General features: G+C 40.8%; 1 pseudogene; it reads left to right on the forward strand.

Moving 5' to 3' along the window:
- LOC102819023 overlaps positions 1–4,262 on the forward strand; it is a 75,332-nt pseudogene extending 71,070 nt beyond the window's left edge.
- Positions 4,263–6,267: the final 2,005 nt, after the last annotated feature.

Here is a 6,267-nt window from a genome sequence, read left to right on the forward strand (position 1 = left end):
AAAACAATGGGAAAAGCAATTAATTATTCAGAAAGCATCAAAAGAAGCTGAAGGAATACACAGAGTCACTGCACCAAAAACAAATGGTTGATATTCAACCATTTCAAGAGATAGCATATGATTAAGAATCAATGGTACTGAAGGAAGAAAGCCAAGGTGCACTGAAGTCATTGGCAAATAATAAGGCTCTGAGAATTGATGGAATACAAATTGAAATCTTTCAACAAAGTGATGCAGCAGTGGAGGCACTCACTCATCAATGCCCAGAAATTTGGAAGACAACAACCTGGTCAACTGATTGGAAGAGATCCATCCATATTAGTGCCCAGTACAAAGAGAGGGGAGCCAACAGAATCTGGAAATAATTGAATAATATCCTGAATATCATTTGCAATTAAAATTTTTGTGAAGATAATAATAATAATAATAATACTAAAAATAATAATAAAAATGACTGCAACTGTACATTGACAAGGAACTACCAGAGGTTCAAGTCAGGTCAGACAAGGATGTGGAATGATGAATATCATTGCTGGCTTCAGGTGGACCTTGACTGAAGCAGGGAATGCCAGAAAGATGTTGACTTGTGCTTCATTGGCTATGCAAAGCCTTTCAGTTTTGTGGTTCATGATATAACTATGGAAAACGTTGAGGAGAATGAGTATTCCGGAACACTTCATTGTACTCATGAGGAACCTGTATGTAGATCAAGAGGAAGTTATTCAAACAGGGACACTGAATGGTTTAAAACCAAGGAAGATGTGGGTCAGGATTGCATTCTTTCACCATAATTATTCGGTCTGTACACTGATCAAATAATCTGAGTGGCTGGATTATGTGAAGAAGAACATGGCATCAGGACTGGGTAAGGCTCATTAACAATCTTCGATATGCAGATGACACAGCCTTGCTTGCTGAAAGAAAAGAGGACTTAAAATATTGATGAAGATCAAAGACCACAGGCTTTGGTATGGTTTGCACTTCAATGTTAAGAAAGCATAAATTCTCACCACTGGACCAATAAATAACATCCTGTTAAATGGAGATTATCAGATTTCATTTTGCCTAGATACCTATCAATACTCATGGAAACAGAATTAAGAAATTAAATGACATATTGTATTAAGCAAATCTGCTGCACAAGACCTATTTAAAGTGTCCACAAGCAAAGACACTAGTTTGAAGAATAAAGTATGTCTGACTCAAGCTATGATATTTTCAGTGGCTTCATGTGCATGTGAAAGTTGGACAATGAATTAGGAAGATCCTAGAAGAATCAATGCATTTGAGTTACAGTGTTGGAAAAGAATATTAAAAGTACCATGGACTGCTAGAAGAGCAAACAGAACGCTCCTTAGAAGCCAGGATGGTGAGACTTCATCTGTCATGTTTGGACATATTCTTAGGAGGGACGAGTTCCTGGAGAAGGACATCATGTTTGATAAAGTAGAATGTCACTGAAAAAGAGGGAGACCCTGAAAGAGATAGAATGGCACAGTAGCAGCAATGAACTCAAGCTACAAATGATTATGAAGATGGTGCAGGACCAGGCATTGTTTTGTTCTGTTATTCATAGTGTCACTATGAGTCAGAACCAACTTGATGGTTCCTAACTAACAGCTAAGGTCAGACTCATTGTGGGTCCAGTGGGTCCCTGAACTCATCCAGTAGTGATTCCCCCTGTTCCAGAATACATAATAGAAATAGACATATTCAGCAACTGGCAGAATCCTTACATTGGATCCCTGACATGTGGAATAAGGGATATTATGGAATAAAAAGCCATGTGGAAGCCATTAGATCTTTCTGTACCTAGGAAAAGAGTAAACCAAAAGCAATCCTGCATTCTTGGAGGGATTGCAAAGATCAGTGCTATTTAATTAAGGGCTTTAAGGATACATGAGAGGTGATACACACTACATTCCCATTTAACTCACTTAGTTGGCCTGTACAACAAAGCAGATGGGGATTGGAGAATGTTAATGGATAATTGTAAACTTAACCAAGTGGTGACCCCAATTGCAGCTGCTATTTGAAATGTAGTTTCACTGCTTGAGCAAATTAATACATATTCTGTTGCCTGGTATGCTTTTTTCTCTGTTCCAATTTTGAAGGATCACCAGAAGCAGTTTTCCTTCAGTTGGCAAGGTCAACATTATACCTTCAATGTTATGTCTCAGAATTATATCAACTCTTCAGTGCTTTGTTGCTGGAAACTTCATTGTCTTTCCCTCCACAAGACAACACACTGGTCCATTACATTGATGACATTATCCTGATTGGACCTCGTAGGCAAGAAATATCAATGACTCTAGACTTATTGGTAAAATATCTGCATGCTAGAGCACGGGAAATTAAGATGCCAAAAATTCAGGTCCTTGTACTTCAGTGAAATTTCTAGGAGTTCGGTGATGTGGGATATATTCAGATATTCCTACTAAGGATAAGTTTTCATTCGGTTCCTCACACAACTAAAAAGGAAGCACAACAGCTGGTGGATCTCTTTGAATTTTGGAGACAAAATATCCCTCATTTGAGTTGTGCTACTATGGCCTGTTTCATCAAGTGACTCAAAAAGCTGCTAGTTTTGAGTGAGGGTCAGAACAAGAGAAGGCTCTCCAACAGGTCCAGGCTGCTGTGCAAATTGCTCTGATTCTTGGTCCATAAGATCCAGTGGATCCACTGGTGCTTAAAGTGTCAGAGACAGATAGAGCTGCAGTTTGAAGGGGCATTGGTAGGCCCCTGTTGGAGAATAATGACCCATACCCTTAAGGTTTTGGAATAAAGCTCTGCCATTCTCTGCAGCTACTCCTTTTCCTTTGAGAAACAGCTTTTGACTTGTTACTTAGCCTTAGAAGGATTGAATGCCTAATGATGGGCCACCAAGTTACCATGTGACCTGAGCTACCTATATGAAATGGGTGTTATCTGACCCATGGAGTCATAAAATTGTACACAGCAACACTCCATCATTAAATGGAAGTGGTATATACAATACTGGGCTCAAGAAAGACCTGAGTACACAAGTAAGTTCAATGAGGAAGTGACCCAAATGCCCAAGTTCTCCACTACAGTCACATTATCTTCCCTTATCCAGTCTTCACCTATATCCTCATGGGGAGTTCTTTATGATCAGATGACTGAAGAAGTAAAAATTGTGCTTGATTACAATATGCAGGAACCACTCAAAAGTGGACAGCAACATCATTATAGTACCTTTCTGGGACTTCATTGGAAGACAGTGGTGAAGGAAAATCCTCTCAATGGGTTAGAACTTCAAGTAGTGCACTTGGTTGTTCATTTAGCCTGGAAGGATAAATGGCCAGATGTGCAACTGTATACTGATTCATGGGGTGGGCTGTAGTCAATGGTTTGGCTGGATGCTCAGGGATTGGAAGGAATATGACTGGAAAATTGGTGATAAGGAGGTGTGGGTAAAAGGTAGGTGGACAGACCTCTCTGAACTGGACAAAAATGTGGATATTTGTATCTCATGTGAATGCTCACCAAAGGATTTCCTCAGAAGAAGAGGATATTAACAATCAAGTTCATAGGATGACATGTTCTGTAGAAGTTAATTGTCTTCTTTCCCCAGTCACACCTGCCATTGCCCAATGGGCTCATGGACAAAGTGCTCATGGTGGCAGGGATGGAGCTTATGCATGGACTCAGCAGCATCAACTTCCACTCACCAAGACTGACTTGGCTACAACCATTGTTGAGTGTTCAATCTACCAGCAACAACATTCAGTCTGCAATAAAGGACCATTCCTTGGGAAATCAATCAGCAACCTGGTGGCAGGTTGATTACATCAGACCACTTACTTCATGGTCATTGTTGTTAAGTGTCATTGAGTTTGTTCTGACCCATAGCGACCCTGTATAGGGTTTCTGAGGAACAGCTGGTGAGCTTGAACTGCCAGCCTTGTGGTTCAAATCAACTTTGCAGCCCACCACATTAACCCACAGCACTAAACCAGGGCTCCTTACTTCATGGAGAGGGCATCATTTGTTCTTACTGGAATTGACACTCTGTATATGGATTTTCCTTCCCTAGACGCAATACTTTTGCCAATGCTATTTCTCAGAATGCCATATCCATCATCATGATATCTCACACAACATCACCTCAGATCAACAAATTCACTTCACAGCAAATGAAGTATGACAGTGTGCCCATGCTCATGGAATTCACTGCTTTTACCATGTTCCACATCATCCTGAAGCAGCTGGTTCGATCAAATGATGGAATGGCCTTCTAAAGATGAAATTACGAGACAACTAGGTGGCAATACCTCCTAGAGTTGAGACAATATTCTAAACACATGCTCTCAACAAACATCTAATATATGATGTTTCTCGAATAACCAGGATTCTTGGGTCCAGGAACCAAGGGGTGAAAGTGGGAGTGGCACCATTAACTATTACTCTGAGTGATGCACGTGCAAAAATTTTGATTACTGTCTTCTCATCCCTATGCTCTTCAGGTCTGGACATTTTAGTTCCAAAGGGAGGAATATTCCCACCTGGATGCACAACATAGTTTCCATTGAACTGGAAGTTAGTATCACCTGGCTGCTTAAGGCTCCACATGCTTCTGGGTCAACAGTCCAAGAGGGGAGTTACTATATTGTGTGGTGTGACTGATCCTGATTACCATGGGAAATCAGATTGACATTTCATAATGGAGGTAAAGAAGACTATGAATGGAATCCAGGAGATTCCTTAGGGTATCTCTTAGTATTACCATGTGCTGTGATAAAGTCAATGATAAACTACAGCAACTCAATTCCAGTATGACTAATGATGGCCCAGATCCTTGAGGAATGAAGGTTTGGGCCACCACACGAGGTAAAGAGTGACAACCAGCTAAGGTGCATGCTATGTGCAAAAGGAACACAGAATGGGGGGTAGAAGAAGGTAGTTCTAAGTATCAGCTGTGGCCAGGTGACCAGTTTCAGAAACAAGGGCAGCAATTGTTATGAGTATTTTCTTCTTGTATATTTGCATCATATATTTTTGTTGACTATAAAATATAGGACTCCTGGTGTTGGTACCGTGGGATCAGCAATGGACTGCAGTTTAAACCCACTGGCTGTTTCTCAGAAATTCTATATAGGGTCACTATGAGTCAGAACTGACTTGATGGCAACAACAACAGCAACATAAAATATAAGATGCAAATGGGATTAGTGTGTTTCCTGTTGTATATGTGTTAGTTGTATTATGTTAGGTGCAAGTGTGACTTTATCATTGTCTTTATTTAGCGATTATGTATGGCTTAAGGAAATATGTACAGTTAACATGGGAGTGGATTGTTATAGTTACAGTTTCGTGTCAACTTCACCAGGCCAGAATTCTCAGTGGTTTGGTAGTTAAGACAAAGTAACCCCATGATGATATCTGCTATGAGCAACCAATCAGTTTAAAGGAAATTTACTTAGAAGTTTGGTCTGCTTCCAATATATTGAACACTCGGGCAAAGCTTACTTACTTTCTATTGGGTCTAGGTCCAGCATCTGTCTCATCATCCTACCTCTGATCCTTTGGAATTGAGTCAGTGACCTGCTCTATTGCCTGCTGATCCTGGGAGCCATCAGAATCCTCCTTCTTACCTGCCTGACCTGCCTGCTTGCTATCTAGCTGTCAACCTTGGTTCATCTGTCCTACTGCTATGAGAGTCAGAAACCTCCAACCTGATATCTGACACATGGACTTGGGACGTGTCCACCTCCACAACTCTGTGTGCCATTTCCTTGATATGTTGTTGTTGATAAGTGCTGTCAAGTGGGTTCTGACTCAAAGCAACCATACATAGGGTTTCTGAGGAGCAACTGGTGAGTATGAACTGCTGACCTTGTGACTAAAACTGACCTGTGGTCCAATGCTTATCCTATGTCACACCAGGACTTGATGCAAACCTCTCTTTATATATACATGCAAAAACTTCACTGGTTTTGCTTCTCTAGAAAGCCCAGAGAAAAGACACTCTGTGAATATGGTTTTCAAGCACTTTCACACCCCTTCTACCCTAATACTATGTTGTTGTTGTTAGGTGCTCCTGTGTCAGCTCTGACTCATGACCCTAAGTACAACAGAACAAAACACTGCCTGGTACTGTCCTATCCGCACAATCATTGCTGCTAGGTTTGAGCCCATTATTGCAGCCACTGTGCCAATCTATCTTCCTCTTCCCTGATGATTCTCTACTTTACCAAACATGACATCCTTCTCTAGAGACTGATCCCTCCTGATAACATGTCCCAG

Source organism: Chrysochloris asiatica, unplaced genomic scaffold (assembly GCF_000296735.1).
Source record: "Chrysochloris asiatica unplaced genomic scaffold, ChrAsi1.0 scaffold00065, whole genome shotgun sequence".
NCBI classification, from domain to species: domain Eukaryota; kingdom Metazoa; phylum Chordata; class Mammalia; order Afrosoricida; family Chrysochloridae; genus Chrysochloris; species Chrysochloris asiatica.